Here is a 17,740-nt window from a genome sequence, read left to right on the forward strand (position 1 = left end):
CCTATGTGTACAGACCAGTAACTGACCACTAACCTTCCCTATGTGTACAGACCAGTAACTGACCACTAAGCTTTCCTATGTGTACAGACCAGTAACTGACCTCTAACCTTCCCTATGTGTACAGACCAGTAACTGACCACTAACCTTCCCTATGTGTACAGACCAGTAACTGACCACTAACCTTCCCTATGTGTACAGACCAGTAACTGACCACTAACCTTCCCTATGTGTACAGACCAGTAACTGACCACTAACCTTCCCTATGTGTACAGACCAGTAACTGACCACTAACCTTCCCTATGTGTACAGACCAGTACAGACCTCGAGGGCATTAGAGTGGGGTGTGGTCTGTTCTCCCCCATTAGAGCGGGGTGCGGTCTGTTCTCCCCCATTAGAGCGGGGTGTGGTCTGTTCTCCCCCATTAGAGCAGGGTGCGGTCTGTTCTCCCCCATTAGAGCGGGGTGCGGTCTGTTCTCCCCCATTAGAGCGGGTGTGGTCTGTTCTCCCCCATTAGAGCGGGGTGCGGTCTGTTCTCCCCCATTAGAGCGGGGTGCGGTCTGTTCTCCCCCATTAGAGCGGGTGTGGTCTGTTCTCCCCCATTAGAGTGGGTGCGGTCTGTTCTCCCCCATTAGAGCGGGGTGTGGTCTGTTCTCCACCATTAGAGCGGGGTGTGGTCTGTTCTCCCCCATTAGTGGGGAGTGCGGTCTGTTCTCCCCCATTAGAGCGGGGTGCGGTCTGTTCTCCCCCATTAGAGTGGGGTGCGGTCTGTTCTCCCCCATTAGTGTGGGGTGCGGTCTGTTCTCCCCCATTAGTGTGGGGTGTGGTCTGTTCTCCCCCATTAGTGTGGGGTGTGGTCTGTTCTCCCCCATTAGAGCGGGGTGCGGTCTGTTCTCCCCCATTAGTGTGGGGTGCGGTCTGTTCTCCCCCATTAGAGCGGGGTGCGGTCTGTTCTCCCCCCTGTTAGCAGTTGTCGGGTCTCTGAGGTTGGTATGGAGGGTTAATGACGGGGAATGTAGGGCTGGCTCTGGTCCTATCAGAGGAAGGATCTGTTTACCCATCAGATGGTAACCTAGCAGCCGCTCACCTGGCTGGGGACATCAGCAGCCGGTTGTCACCTCTCTGGGGACGGATCCGGAGGCACTGTGCAGCTTGTGTTTGGGGTACAAATATTTCTCATGTTTGGTATATTTTGTGCCTCTGGATCCAGGCAGGTGAGGAACTCTCCACTCCGGACCTGGCAGGTGGGGGGCGCTCACACAGTACTAAATATCCTGTCCTTCACTCCTCATTGTATCCTTATCTTATATTGGATGAGGGGGGGGGGGTCACATAGAAGATATTTTCCCCTGTAGAAGAGGGATGTATGGATAAATAAGTTCTGTGCAGTGGGGGGGGGGGGGGTGCACACGGTAGACATTGTCCCCTATAGAAGAGGGATGTATGGATAGATAAGATCTGTGCAGTGGGGGGGGGGGCACACGGTAGACATTGTCCCCTATAGAAGAGGGATGTATGGATAGATAAGATCTGTGCAAAGGGGGGGGGCACATAGTAGATATTGTCCCCTATAAAAGAAGGCTGTATGGATAGATGTGATCTGTGCGGTGTTGGATGGGGGGGGGGGGGGGTCACATAGCAGGCATTGTCCCCTATAGAAGAGGGATGTATGGATAGATAAGATCTGTGGGGGGGGGCACATAGCAGGCATTGTCCCCTATAGAAGAGGGGAGTAAACTGAACACAATTATAAACACTTTTGTTTTTGCCGCCATTTTCCATGAGCTGAACTCAGAGATCTCAGACTTTTCTATGGACACAGAAGGCCGATTTCTCTCCAATATTCTTCACAAATCTGTGTAAATCTGTGTTAGTGATCACTTCTCCTTTGCCGAGATAATCCGTCCACCTCACAGGTGTGGCATATCAAGATGCTGATTGGACAGCATGATTATTGCACAGGTGTGCCTTAGGCTGCCCACAATAAAATGTGCAGTTTTACTGTATTGGGGGGTCAGAAAACCGGTCAGTATCTGGTGTGACCACCATTTGCCTCATGCAGTGAACACATCTCCTTGGCATAGAGGTGATCAGGTTGGTGATTGGTTCCTGTGGAATGTTGGTCCTCTCCTCTTCAGTGGCTGTGTGAAGTTGCTGGATTTTGGCCGGACCTGGAACACGCTGTCCTATATGCCGATCCAGAGCATCCCAAACATGCCCAATGGGTGACATGTCCGGTGAGTATGCTGGCCATGCAAGAACTGCGATGTTTTCAGCTTCCAGGAATTGTGTACAGATCCTTGCACCATGGGGCCGCGCATTATCATGCTGCAACATGAGGTGATGGTCGTGGATGAATGGCACAACAATGGTCCTCAGGATCTCCTCACCGTATCTCTGTGCATTCAAAATGCCATCAATAAAATGCACCTGTGTTCCTTGTCCATAACATACGCCTGCCCATACCTTAACCCCACCCCCACCATGGGCCACTCCATCCACAACGTACGCCTGCCCATACCATAACCCCACCCCCACCATGGACCACTCCATCCACAACGTACACCTGCCCATACCATAACCCCACCCCCACCATGGACCACTCCATCCACAACGTACGCCTGCCCATACCATAACCCCACCGCCACCATGGACCGCTCCATCCACAACGTACGCCTGCCCATACCATAACCCCACCGCCACCATGGACCACTCCATCCACAACGTACACCTGCCCATACCATAACCCCACCGCCACCATGGGCCACTCCATCCACAAAGTATGTCTGCCCATAACAGAACCCCACCACCATCGCGGGCCACTCAGTCCACAACGTACGCCTGCCCATACCATAACCCCACTGCCACCATGGACCACTCCATCCTCAACATACACCTGCCCATACCATAACCCCACCGCCACCATGGGCCACTCCATCAACAACGTACGCCTGCCCATACCATAACCCCACCGCCACCATGGACCACTCCATCCACAACGTACACCTGCCCATACCATAACCCCACCTCCACCATCGGCCACTCCATCCACAACGTACGCCTGCCCATACCATAACCCCACCGCCACCATCGGCCACTCCATCCACAACGTACACCTGCTCATACCATAACCCCACCGCCACCATGGGCCACTCCATCCACAACGTATGTCTGCCCATACCATAACCCCACCGCCACCATGGGCCACTCCATCCACAACGTACACCTGCTCATACCATAACCCCACCGCCACCATGGGCCACTCCATCCACAACGTACACCTGCCCATACCATAACCCCACCGCCACCATGGGCCACTCCATCCACAACGTATGTCTGCCCATACCATAACCCCACCGCCACCATGGGCCACTCCATCCACAACGTACACCTGCCCATACCATAACCCCACCGCCACCATCGGCCACTCCATCCACAACGTATGTCTGCCCATACCATAACCCCACCGCCACCATGGGCCACTCCATCCACAACGTACACCTGCCCATACCATAACCCCACCGCCACCATGGGCCACTCCATCCACAACGTACACCTGCTCATACCATAACCCCACCCCCACCATCGGCCACTCCATCCACAATGTACGCCTGACCATAACCAATAACCATAACCTTATAATATATATATATATATGTAACTTATAATCTTTCCTCCACCACGGGCCCCTTCCCCTGATCTCTCTGTCAATATCGATGGAATTACTATCAGCCCATCCCCGCATGCCAAGGTCTTAGGTGTTGTTCTGGACTCTGAACTCTCTTTTAAGCCCCACATCCAATCGCTGTCCAAATCTTGCTGCCTCAACCTCCGCAACATCTCCAAAATACGCCCCTTTCTAACCAAAGACACAACAAAGCTCTTAGGTCACTCCCTGGTCATCTCGCGCCTCGACTACTGCAATTCCCTTCTCATTGGCTTACCTCTACACAGGCTCCTCCCACCTTACCAATCGCTCAGTGTCCGCTGCTCCTCTCTGTCAATCCCTCCACTGGCTTCCGCTCACCCAACAAATTAAATTCAAAATACTAACAACATCTTACAAAGCAATCCACAACTCTGTCCCCAGCTACATCACTAGCCTAGTCTCAAAACACCAACCGAATCGCTCTCTTCGCTCCTCTCAAAACCTCCTGCTCTCTAGCTCCCTCATCACCTCCTCCCTTACTCGCCTCCAGGACTTTACCAGAGCCTTACCAATCCTATGGAACTCCTTACCCTTATCTGTCCGATTATCTCCTACTCTATTAGCTTTTAGATGATCTCTGAAAACCCTCCTCTTCAGAGAAGCTATCCTACCCACACCTGACAACTGTACCTCCATTTTATCTATCTGCCCATCCCCCACAGCTATTGCCTTTTGTTTCACTTGACCCCCCCCCCCCTTCTAGATTGTAAGCTCTAACGAGCAGGGCCCTCATAATCCTCCTGTGTTGAATTGTATTGTAACTATATTGTTTTCCCTCATATTGTAAAGCGCTGCGCAAACTGTCAGCGCTATATAAATCCTGTATAATAATAACCCCACCGCCACTATGGGCCACTCCATCCATAACATACACCTGCCCATACCATAACCCCACCCCCACCATGGGCCACTCCATCCACAACGTACGCCTGCCCATACCATAACCCCACCGCCACCATGGGCCACTCCATCCACAACATACACCTGCCCATACCATAACCCCACCGCCACCATGGGCCACTCCATCCACAACCTACGCCTGCCCATACCATAACCCCACCCCCACCATGGGCCACTCCATCCACAATGCTGACATCTACAAACCGCTCATCCACATAACGCCATACACGCTGTCTGCCATCTGCCCTGTACAGTGAAAACTGGGATTCACCTCTCCAAAGTGCCAGACGCCATCCAATGTGAGCATTTGCCCACTCAAGTCATGAACATGAACTGCAGTCAGGCGGAGACCCCGATGAGGACAAGGAACTGCAGTCAGGTGGAGACCCCGATGAGGACAAGGAACTGCAGTCAGGTGGAGACCCCGATGAGGAAGAGGAACTGCAGTCAGGTGGAGACCCCGATGAGGATGAGGAACTGCAGTCAGATGGAGACCCCGATGAGGACGAGGAACTGCAGTCAGGTGGAGACCCCGATGAGGACGAGGAACTGCAGTCAGATGAAGACCCCGATGAGGACGAGGAACTGCAGTCAGGTGGAGACCCCGATGAGGACGAGGAACTGCAGTCAGGTGGAGACCCCGATGAGGACGAGGAACTGCAGTCAGGTGGAGACCCCGATGAGGAAGAGGAACTGCAGTCAGGTGGAGACCCCGATGAGGACAAGGAACTGCAGTCAGGTGGAGATCCCGATGAGGACGAGGAATTGCAGTCAGGTGGAGACCCCGATGAGGACGAGGAACTGCAGTCAGGTGGAGACCCCGATGAGGAAGAGGAACTGCAGTCAGGTGGAGACTCCGATGAGGACAAGGAACTGCAGTCAGGTGGAGACCCCGATGAGGACGAGGAACTGCAGTCAGGTGGAGACCCCGATGAGGAAGAGGAACTGCAGTCAGGTGGAGACTCCGATGAGGACAAGGAACTGCAGTCAGGTGAAGACCCCGATGAGGACGAGGAACTGCAGTCAGGTGGAGACCCCGATGAGGACGAGGAACTGCTGTCAGGTGGAGACCACGATGAGGACAAGGAACTGCTGTCAGGTGGAGACCGCGATGAGGAAGAGGAACTGCAGTCAGGTGGAGACCCCGATGAGGACAAGGAACTGCAGTCAGGTGGAGACCCCGATGAGGACAAGGAACTGCAGTCAGGTGGAGACCCCGATGAGGACAAGGAACTGCAGTCAGGTGGAGACCCCGATGAGGACAAGGAACTGCAGTCAGGTGGAGACCCCGATGAGGAAGAGGAACTGCAGTCAGGTGGAGACCCCGATGAGGACGAGGAACTGCAGTCAGATGGAGACCCCGATGAGGACGAGGAACTGCAGTCAGATGGAGACCCCGATGAGGACGAGGAACTGCAGTCAGGTGGAGACCCCGATGAGGACAAGGAACTGCTGTCAGGTGGAGACCCCGATGAGGACGAGGAACTGCAGTCAGATGGAGACCCCGATGAGGACGAGGAACTGCAGTCAGATGGAGACCCCGATGAGGACGAGGAACTGCAGTCAGGTGGAGACCCCGATGAGGACAAGGAACTGCAGTCAGGTGGAGACTCCGATGAGGACGAGGAACTGCAGTCAGGTGGAGACCCCGATGAGGACAAGGAACTGCAGTTAGGTGGAGACCCCGATGAGGACAAGGAACTGCAGTCAGGTGGAGACTCCGATGAGGACGAGGAACTGCAGTCAGGTGGAGACCCCGATGAGGACAAGGAACTGCAGTTAGGTGGAGACCCCGATGAGGACAAGGAACTGCAGTCAGGTGGAGACCCCGATGAGGACAAGGAACTGCAGTCAGGTGGAGACCCCGATGAGGACAAGGAACTGCAGTCAGGTGGAGACCCCGATGAGGAAGAGGAACTGCAGTCAGGTGGAGACCCCGATGAGGACGAGGAACTGCAGTCAGATGGAGACCCCGATGAGGACGAGGAACTGCAGTCAGATGGAGACCCCGATGAGGACGAGGAACTGCAGTCAGGTGGAGACCCCGATGAGGACAAGGAACTGCTGTCAGGTGGAGACCCCGATGAGGACGAGGAACTGCAGTCAGATGGAGACCCCGATGAGGACGAGGAACTGCAGTCAGATGGAGACCCCGATGAGGACGAGGAACTGCAGTCAGGTGGAGACCCCGATGAGGACAAGGAACTGCAGTCAGGTGGAGACTCCGATGAGGACGAGGAACTGCAGTCAGGTGGAGACCCCGATGAGGACAAGGAACTGCAGTTAGGTGGAGACCCCGATGAGGACAAGGAACTGCAGTCAGATGGAGACCCCGATGAGGACGAGGAACTGCAGTCAGATGGAGACCCCGATGAGGACGAGGAACTGCAGTCAGGTGGAGACCCCGATGAGGACAAGGAACTGCAGTCAGGTGGAGACTCCGATGAGGACGAGGAACTGCAGTCAGGTGGAGACCCCGATGAGGACAAGGAACTGCAGTCAGGTGAAGACCCCGATGAGGACGAGGAACTGCAGTCAGGTGGAGACTCCGATGAGGACGAGGAACTGCAGTCAGGTGGAGACCCCGATGAGGACAAGGAACTGCATTCAGGTGAAGACCCCGATGAGGACGAGGAACTGCAGTCAGGTGGAGACCCCGATGAGGACGAGGAACTGCTGTCAGGTGGAGACCACGATGAGGACAAGGAACTGCTGTCAGGTGGAGACCGCGATGAGGACAAGGAACTGCAGTCAGGTGAAGACCCCGATGAGGACGAGGAACTGCAGTCAGGTGGAGACCCCGATGAGGACGAGGAACTGCAGTCAGGTGGAGACCCCGATGAGGACGAGGAACTGCTGTCAGGTGGAGACCACGATGAGGACGAGGAACTGCAGTCAGGTGGAGACCCCGATGAGGACGAGGAACTGCTGTCAGGTGGAGACCACGATGAGGACAAGGAACTGCTGTCAGGTGGAGACCGCGATGAGGACGAGGAACTGCTGTCAGGTGGAGACCCCGATGAGGAAGAGGAACTGCAGTCAGGTGGAGACCCCGATGAGGACAACAAGCATGAAGATGAGCTTCCCTGAGACGGTTTCTGACAGTTTGTGCAGAAATTCATTTGGTCAGCTTGTTATACTAACAAGCTGACAATCGGCCGATCGGACGTTGGCCGAAATTTCACGGCCAACAATCAGTGCGTGTGTACGGGGCATAAAGTGGCAAAATCCTGATGGGAAATGCAGGGCACCGCTATTCATGGGAAATCATTGGATGATAAACTCCATGGGCAGCCATGACCGCTGAGGAAGCCTCCACCCACGGGAGGCGATACGCGTGCGGGGGGTTAGGAGGAGCGTGTGACGTCACCCGCTGACACTTGGAAACCGGCGAGGACCGAACTGGACTTGTAGCTTCCGCCGCCGTTACACACCTGTACTGCTTTTTTTCCATTCATCTAAGAGTAAGAGGCTCATTTTTACTGTTTGAGATTAATAAAGTTTAAATGAGGTTTACACTATGGGCTGCCTGCTTTTGTCTCCTTTATAACAATCATGTTGGAGAGAGCCCTGGAGTTTATCATCATACGATTTCCCATGAATAGCGGTGCCCTGTGAAGAGTGGAGATCTGGTTGGCTGATTTTTATTAGGTTAAGGTGAGAGGCCAATTCGTATGGCGGTGGGCTGTTTTTGCACACTGAAGATCACCTGTAATACCTGCATTTCCCACTTTAGTCTGCACATGTGGGCTGTTTGCATGGACTATTTCATTATATGCTATTATGCTTGACTCCTAAGAATTTTAGCGCTGCACTATTTATTTGTTTTTATGCTTGATGTGCTGGTTTTTGAACCTGAGTGTACAGCTGCTTATCGATAGGTTTATTGATATATTGTCTGTTTTATTTTGGATGTATAGATAGATGTGATCTGTGCAGGGGGGTCACATAGCAGACATTGTCCCCTATAGAAGGGGGGATGTATAGATAGATGTGATCGGGGGGGGGGGTCACATAGCAGACATTGTCCCCTATAGAAGGCGGATGTACTGTATGGATAGATGTGATCGGTGGGGGGGTCACATAGCAGACATTGTCCCCTATAGAAGGGGGGTGTATAGATAGATGTGATCGGTGGGGGGTCACATAGCAGACATTGTCCCCTATAGAAGGGGGATGTATGGGTAGATGTGATCGTGGGGGGGGGCACATAGCAGACATTGTCCCCTATAGAAGGGGGATGTATGGGTAGATGTGATCTGTGGGGGGGTCACAAAGCAGACATTGTCCCCTATAGAAGGGGGATGTATGGGTAGATGTGATCGTGGGGGGGGTCACATAGCAGACATTGTCCCCTATAGAAGGGGGATGTATGGGTAGATGTGATCGTGGGGGGGGGGGCACATAGCAGACATTGTCCCCTATAGAAGGGGGGTGTATAGATAGATGTGATTGGTGGGGGGGGCACATAGCAGACATTGTCCCCTATAGAAGGGGGATGTACTGTATGGATAGATGTGATTGGTGGGGGGGGGGTCACATAGTAGACATTGTCCCCTATAGAAGGGGGATGTATATATATATATATATATATATATATATATATATCTATATATATATATATATATATGATCTGTGTAGTGTCAGTAGAGGAGGGGGAGGGGGGGAGGGGAGGGTGTTGGCCGTTGTTGTCACTGTACACAGAAATGTTTCATTTGTAGATAGAGGAGTCGGCTGCCGGGGTCTGGCTGGGACCAGCTGCTGTCTATTGTCCTGGAAAGTCTCTGATTGGAGGACATTGTGAGATCATTGACATAAAGAGCGAGCGAGCGAAGGACACCGCAGACAATGTGCCTGAAATACACCCTGCAGCCCCTTCCAGGTGAGATATACTCCATTATTATTATTATACAGGATTTATATAACGCCAACTGTTTGTGCAGCGCTGTGCAATGTGAGGGCAGACAGGACAGTTACCCTACAATTCTATACAGGAGGGACTGCTGAGAGATACATTGTATATAGATTGTGTGTGTATGGGACTATACATCATACCAAGCTGGGTGAGCCTGATATAGTATATACTGTATACTTCTATTATGGGGGCAGGCTGGGTATTATGTGTATATTATGGGGCAGGCTGAGTATTATGTGTATATTATGGGGGCAGGCTGGGTATTATGTGTATATTATGGGGCAGGCTGGGTATTATGTGTATATTATGGGGCAGGCTGAGTATTATGTGTATATTATGGGGGCAGGCTGAGTATTATGTGTATATGATGGGGGAAGGCTGGGTATTATGTGTATATGATGGGGGCAGGCTGGGTATTATGTGTATATTATGGGGCAGGCTGGGTATTATGTGTATATGATGGGGGCAGGCTGGGTATTATGTGTATATTATGGGGGCAGGCTGAGTATTATGTGTATATGATGGGGGAAGGCTGGGTATTATGTGTATATGATGGGGGCAGGCTGGGTATTATGTGTATATTATGGGGCAGGCTGGGTATTATGTGTATATTATGGGGCAGGCTGGGTATTATGTGTATATTATGGGGCAGGCTGAGTATTATGTGTATATGATGGGGCAGGCTAGGTATTATGTGTATATTATGGGGCAGGCTGGGTATTATGTGTATATGATGGGGGCAGGCTGGGTATTATGTGTATATTATGGGGCAGGCTGAGTATTATGTGTATATTATGGGGGCAGGCTGGGTATTATGTGTATATGATGGGGGCAGGCTGGGTATTATGTGTATATGATGGGGGCAGGCTGGGTATTATGTGTATATTATGGGGGCAGGCTGGGTATTATGTGTATATTATGGGGCAGGCTGGGTATTATGTGTATATGATGGGGCAGGCTAGGTATTATGTGTATATTATGGGGCAGGCTGGGTATTATGTGTATATGATGGGGGCAGGCTGGGTATTATGTGTATATTATGGGGCAGGCTGAGTATTATGTGTATATTATGGGGGCAGGCTGGGTATTATGTGTATATGATGGGGGCAGGCTGGGTATTATGTGTATATGATGGGGGCAGGCTGGGTATTATGTGTATATTATGGGGGCAGGCTGGGTATTATGTGTATATTATGGGGCAGGCTGGGTATTATGTGTATATGATGGGGCAGGCTGGGTATTATGTGTATATTATGGGGCAGGCTGGGTATTATGTGTATATTATGGGGCAGGCTGGGTATTATGTGTATATTATGGGGCAGGCTGAGTATTATGTGTATATGATGGGGGCAGGCTGGGTATTATGTGTATATGATGGGGGCAGGCTGGGTATTATGTGTATATTATGGGGCAGGCTGGGTATTATGTGTATATTATGGGGCAGGCTGGGTATTATGTGTATATTATGGGGGCAGGCTGGGTATTATGTGTATATGATGGGGGCAGGCTGGGTATTATGTGTATATGATGGGGGCAGGCTGGGTATTATGTGTATATGATGGGGGCAGGCTGGGTATTATGTGTATATGATGGGGGCAGGCTGGGTATTATGTGTATATGATGGGGCAGGCTGGGTATTATGTGTATATTATGGGGGCAGGCTGGGTATTATGTGTATATTATGGGGGCAGGCTGGGTATTATGTGTATATGATGGGGGCAGGCTGGGTATTATGTGTATATGATGGGGCAGGCTGGGTATTATGTGTATATTATGGGGGCAGGCTGGGTATTATGTGTATATTATGGGGCAGGCTGGGTATTATGTGTATATTATGGGGGCAGGCTGGGTATTATGTGTATATGATGGGGGCAGGCTGGGTATTATGTGTATATTATGGGGGCAGGCTGGGTATTATGTGTATATGATGGGGGCAGGCTGGGTATTATGTGTATATTATGGGGCAGGCTGGATATTATGTGTATATTATGGGGGGCAGGCTGGGTATTATGTGTATATTATGGGGGGCAGGCTGGGTATTATGTGTATATTATGGGGGGCAGGCTGGGTATTATGTGTATATTATGGGGGGCAGGCTGGGTATTATGTGTATATTATGGGGGCAGGCTGGGTATTATGTGTATATTATGGGGGCAGGCTGGGTATTATGTGTATATTATGGGGCAGGCTGGGTATTATGTGTATATGATGGGGCAGGCTGGGTATTATGTGTATATTATGGGGGGCAGGCTGGGTATTATGTGTATATTATGGGGGGCAGGCTGGGTATTATGTGTATATTATGGGGCAGGCTGGGTATTATGTGTATATTATGGGGCAGGCTGAGTATTATGTGTATATTATGGGGGGCAGGCTGAGTATTATGTGTATATTATGGGGGGCAGGCTGGGTATTATGTGTATATTATGGGGCAGGCTGAGTATTATGTGTATATGATGGGGCAGGCTGGGTATTATGTGTATATTATGGGGCAGGCTGGGTATTATGTGTATATTATGGGGCAGGCTGGGTATTATGTGTATATTATGGGGCAGGCTGGGTATTATGTGTATATTATGGGGCAGGCTGGGTATTATGTGTATATTATGGGGCAGGCTGGGTATTATGTGTATATTATGGGGCAGGCTGGGTATTATGTGTATATGATGGGGGCAGGCTGGGTATTATGTGTATATGATGGGGGCAGGCTGGGTATTATGTGTATATTATGGGGGCAGGCTGGGTATTATGTGTATATGATGGGGGCAGGCTGAGTATTATGTGTATATTATGGGGGGCAGGCTGGGTATTATGTGTATATTATGGGGCAGGCTGGGTATTATGTGTATATTATGGGGGCAGGCTGGGTATTATGTGTATATTATGGGGCAGGCTGGGTATTATGTGTATATGATGGGGGCAGGCTGGGTATTATGTGTATATTATGGGGCAGGCTGGGTATTATGTGTATATTATGGGGGCAGGCTGGGTATTATGTGTATATTATGGGGCAGGCTGGGTATTATGTGTATATTATGGGGGCAGGCTGGGTATTATGTGTATATTATGGGGCAGGCTGGGTATTATGTGTATATGATGGGGGCAGGCTGGGTATTATGTGTATATTATGGGGCAGGCTGGGTATTATGTGTATATTATGGGGGCAGGCTGGGTATTATGTGTATATTATGGGGCAGGCTGGGTATTATGTGTATATTATGGGGGCAGGCTGGGTATTATGTGTATATTATGGGGCAGGCTGGGTATTATGTGTATATTATGGGGGCAGGCTGGGTATTATGTGTATATTATGGGGCAGGCTGGGTATTATGTGTATATTATGGGGGCAGGCTGGGTATTATGTGTATATTATGGGGCAGGCTGGGTATTATGTGTATATGATGGGGGCAGGCTGGATATTATGGGCTGGGGTATAAGATAATTTTTTCTGGTAATTGTATTTTTAAAGCTCCAAGGGGCCAATGTCTGTGCCAATATAAACCCTGAGTAAGTTTTGGGTTCCATCATACAGTGAGAGGGGGCTGGTACTGGTGTGGTATGATGGGCACAGTATGCCAGCTGATAGGGGTCGGTACTGGTGTGGTATGATGGGGCCTGGATGTTGGGTGGTAGGGGGCTGCAATGGTGTGGTATCACGGAGAACTGTATGCTAGCTGTTAGAGGACACCAAGCGGAGGAGCCTAGTGGGGGGGGGGGGGGGATTGATGGGACGGGGAGGGTGTCGGACACTGAATGTCGAGAAGGTGGATGAGCCTGGGGGGTGAAGGACACTGAATGAAGACCAGTGGGGGGATTGGCAGAGAGGGGTGGGGGACACTGAATAGAGGTCAGTGGGGGGATGGGCAGAGGGGGGTGGGGGACACTAAATGAAGACCAGTGGAGGGATTGGCAGAGAGGGGTGAAGGACACTGAATGGAGGTCAGTGGGGGGATGGGCAGAGGGGGGTGGGGGACACTGAATGGAGGTCAGTGGGGGGATTGGCAGAGAGGGGTTGGGGGACACTGAATAGAGGTCAGTGGGGGGATGGGCAGAGGGTAGTGGGGGACACTGATTGGAGGAGGCTAGTGTGGGGGGGGGGGGATTGTTGGGACGGGGGGTTCGGAGGTTGCAAAGATGGATGAGTCTGGCCTCATTGTTAATATATTTTTCCTTTTTCAGAGTGTGAGCCCTGTGACTGCGCCTCCAGACAGCGTGCCATGGCCGCCGCCCACCACACCTTCCTGATAGACTGCGACACCGGAGTGTGCATCTGCCTTAGCGGATACCCCAGCGGTCAAAGCTCCGCCTCCTCCCAGGCCTCCAGAACCCCCATGGCTAGGAACCTCCTCAGGACCTGTCTCAGCAACTGTGTGAAGGAGCAGCCGATGGACGCAGACCAGACCCCGCCCACCAAACCGGCACAATCCTGTGCAAGGCGCAAAATGTCTTCTGTAACTCCTCCCAAAGCGAGACAAGGAACACTCCCCCGAGGGCAGACAGACCTGGGCAGATCCCTGGTTGGCTCTCTGAAGAGATGTCTATGGAGGCTGACCTCCTGTGTGCACTGACTGCCCTCCGCCTTCAGCTATGCTTAGCCTGATGACTTGTACAAAAGTTACTTTTTATTAAATTCATAGTTTCTTCCAGCTGTGCAGCCTGTTTCTGGGGTGTCCTTAGCATAAACGCAGTGCCATTGTGATGCAGTGCAGGAAACGCACAGGAATCCCACACTGCATCAATGTGAACTGAGACTTATTGCCGTACGGCTCCTGGTCAATAACGGGTTCCTAAATGCAGTGCGATTGCCTGAATCGTATCGCACAGGCAGGAACACCCATGGGATCCGATTCCAGGGCGGCAAAAAAGGCGCCTGCACCCTCTTTTCAATCTCAGGCTCAAACTGCACCGCACAGAATCACATGAGATTTGAACAGGAATGCGGTGCGATTTCTGTGTGAATCACATGGAGTTCCCCGCACTTCACCGCGCCTAAATCTACATTCCTAATACAGCTAAATACAGGAAGAAGAAAGTCTTTCCAATGTGAGGGAACCCCATTGTTAGATGGTTGTCACAGGAGCTGGTATCCCCTTAGGAGGATTTCCCCATTCTTCCTGTTCTTGTGACAACTCAGAAGTCTGCATTTATTCCTGGTGACATGGCGATCAGGACAAATAGAGAGAGGGAACTCCCTAACGGGGACACAGACGGCGATGACCGGGGCTTTTATTTATCAGAGAATAGGTGCAGGTACTCCCCCCTCCCCTCCCCTCTTTCTAAATCACCTCTCCCCACCCTCCGAATCACCCCTCCCCACCACTGAGCACCGTTCCTTGGTTCCACGCTTTACCTAGAGAATGTAGAAAAGTATTATTTTTTAGAGCTAAGTAGTTTGTATGGAATTTGCTAATGAAAGGCAGTAAAATAGCTCCCCTGCAGCCAGCAACAGTAGATCCACCCATCAACGATAGATCTTCCCACAAGAATTTACCCCCCCCCCCTCCAGCAACAATAGATCTTCCAGTATCCAGCATCAATATACTCTCCAGCAGCTCCCCCCTCATCACCAGCAGAAATAGAGCTCCCCAGCAACAATAGATTCCCCCCCAGTGACAGTAGAGCCCTCAGCAGCCAGCATCAATAGACACTCCTTGGCCCCCCTTGGCATATACATTCAGTGCCGGACCTGCGTTCCCCCGCGTTCCCGCTGGGAATAAAGCCCTGGCAATGACCCCCTTCTCTTCCCTCATCACTTCATATGACTTCACCTTCACTTTTTAACATTTTAGATTCTGCTGTGAAGTTAGAAGGGGGCGGGGTGTTGGTGGGGGGTGGATCCTCTCCTGACCTTGTGTAGATAATGAATATTCTTTAGCATAGTTCCTGCTTCCCATCTCATTGTCTTCACCTTCTATTCCAGATTGGGAAGTGTTGACAGAAATTCTTCTTATACAGAGCCGGCATTTTACACAGCGCTTTACATAGATACTGTCCATTCACATCAGTCCCTGCATTTACAGAGCTTACAATCTAAGGTCCCTAACAGTGGTGGAACTACAAGGGTTGCAAAGGTTGCACCTGAAACTGGGCCCTGGCGTTGTGCCGCTGTCAGGGTTGCTGGCTGCAGGGCTCTGAGCTGAGAGCGTCTCTCTCATACAGCCCAGAGCCCTGCACTGACAGTTCCTCTTCCCTCATACAGATGGGAGAGTAGAGAGCTGATCTGCTCCCCCCCCCCCCCCCCCCGTGTTCCTCCTGTGTGCACTGCAGGAAGTGTGAATGTTAAAATGCAGCTGCTGGGCTTCACAGTTTCTGTGGTGCACATGGGAGGAGAGGGGCGGGGGGAGGAGGAGCAGATTGGCAGCTCTCTCCTTTCCCATTCATGTGGGGGTGGGGGGGGGGCAGTACAGGCTCTGGGCTGTATGAGGGAGACCCTCTCAGCTCAGAGTCCTGATGAGGAGGCACTGATAGGGGGGTACTGATGGGCACTGATGAGTGGCACTAATAGGCATTGATAGGCAGCATTGATGAGCACTGATATGTGGCATTAATAGGCAGCATTGATGGGCATTGATAGGCAGCATTGATGAGCACTGATATGTGGCATTAATAGGCAGCATTGATGGGCATTGATAGGCAGCACTGATGGGCACTGTTTGGCAGCATTGAGCACTGATTCGTGGCACTGATAGTCTGTATTGATGAGCACTGATAGGCAGGACTGATGGGTGACATTAATGGGCACTAAGATTTGGCATTGATGGGCACTGATGGTTGGCACTGATAAACAGGGATCAGCGGCACTGATAGGTGACATCAATGGGCACTGACAGGTGACATTGATGAGCACTGATGGACAGCACTGATGGGTGGCTCTGATAGGCTGCACCGATAGATGACAATGAGCACTGATGGGCAGCACTGATCCATGGCACTGATAGGTGACATTAATGAGCACTGATGGGCTGCACTGATCCATGGCACTGATAGGTGACATTAATGAGCACTGATGGGCTGCACTGATCCATGGCACTGATAGGTGACATTAATGAGCACTGATGGGCTGCACTGATAGGTGACATTAATGAGCACTGATGGGCTGCACTGATAGGTGACATTTATGAGCACTGATAGGCTGCACTGATGGGCATTGATAGGCTGCACTGATTATCAGTGTAAACAATGTACTGACAGTCTTGCCGGCTGCCGGTTCTCCTTTCCTGACACAGACACAGCGGGGGAGGAAATAACCGCCAAGTCTGTTTACATGCGATCAGCTGATCACATGGTAAAGAGCCGCTGTGATTGGTCCTTTATCATGATCTGCTATCAGCTGTAAGCACGCTGGATGCGCACCCCAGGGGGCACAGAGACGGGTGAGGCAGAGTTTTGGGAGGATGTCCATGGACGCCCTCCCAGAAATGGAGGCCCGGGGCTCAGATGGAGGCCTTCATGGTCTCTTTCACCGCCCCGAAAGGTTCTCATTATGCCTCTGGTCCCGAACCCCCATTCATACACACATACAGGAGCCAATTACCCTCCCAGCATGTCTTTAGAGTGTTGGGGGAAAGCAGGAATACCTGGAGGAAAGCATGCCGGTACAGGGAGTACATTCAACACCAGGCAGGTAATGCCGTGGTTGGGATTCAAACCGACGACCAGAGTGTAAATCTTAAAGTAGAACTCCACTCCAGCACTGCGGTGTTTCAGAGCCCCCTCATAGGCTGCTGACCTCTTCATCTGATCTTCTCCCCGGTACCGATCTTCTCCCCGGTACCGATCTTCTCCCTAGTACCGATCTTCAGCTGTTTTAATTTGCCGGGAAATAGAAAACATCCCAAATCTGCTTCACTCCGGGAAGGTGCGCACTTCCCGGGGTGGAAGCCAATAAATACTAAAAACCAAATCCCCTGGACTGTTTATTGAGCAACGAGCCATTGGGAGTAAGGAGAGATGTGTGAACTGTACCCTGACTGTGTGCTGGAAATCAGAGGAGGCCCGAGAAGTCCTCATACAGCAAGTCCTATGGGGACAGCATTACATAGGTTACCCAATAAGGAGCCAGCTTCTCCTCAATAAGTGTACACAATTCCAAAAGCAACGCACCTTACGGCAGTCCCAGACCATATGGAAGAAATCTCCGACAGCAGTTTGACATCTCTGAGAGTCGGGGGACCGGGATTTTCCCATCTTATATAGTCTATAAGGCGTGTAAAGACTTT

At 51.4% G+C, this 17,740-nt stretch overlaps 1 long non-coding RNA gene across 2 annotated transcripts; it reads left to right on the forward strand.

Annotated features, from left to right (window-relative positions):
* The first annotated feature begins 943 nt into the window (after positions 1–943).
* LOC309568143 lies at positions 944–13,983 on the forward strand. Of its 2 annotated transcripts, none has more exons than XR_014226005.1 (3): positions 944–1,064; positions 9,328–9,488; positions 13,701–13,983. It is a non-coding gene; the product is annotated as an uncharacterized lncRNA (long non-coding RNA). The 2 variants fall into 2 exon arrangements; XR_014226006.1 differs by lacking the exon at positions 944–1,064 and adding an exon at positions 1,090–1,211.
* Positions 13,984–17,740: the final 3,757 nt, after the last annotated feature.

This window comes from Pelophylax lessonae (genome assembly GCF_965119305.1).
Source record: "Pelophylax lessonae genome assembly, chromosome: 12".
Taxonomy (NCBI): Eukaryota; Metazoa; Chordata; class Amphibia; order Anura; family Ranidae; genus Pelophylax; species Pelophylax lessonae.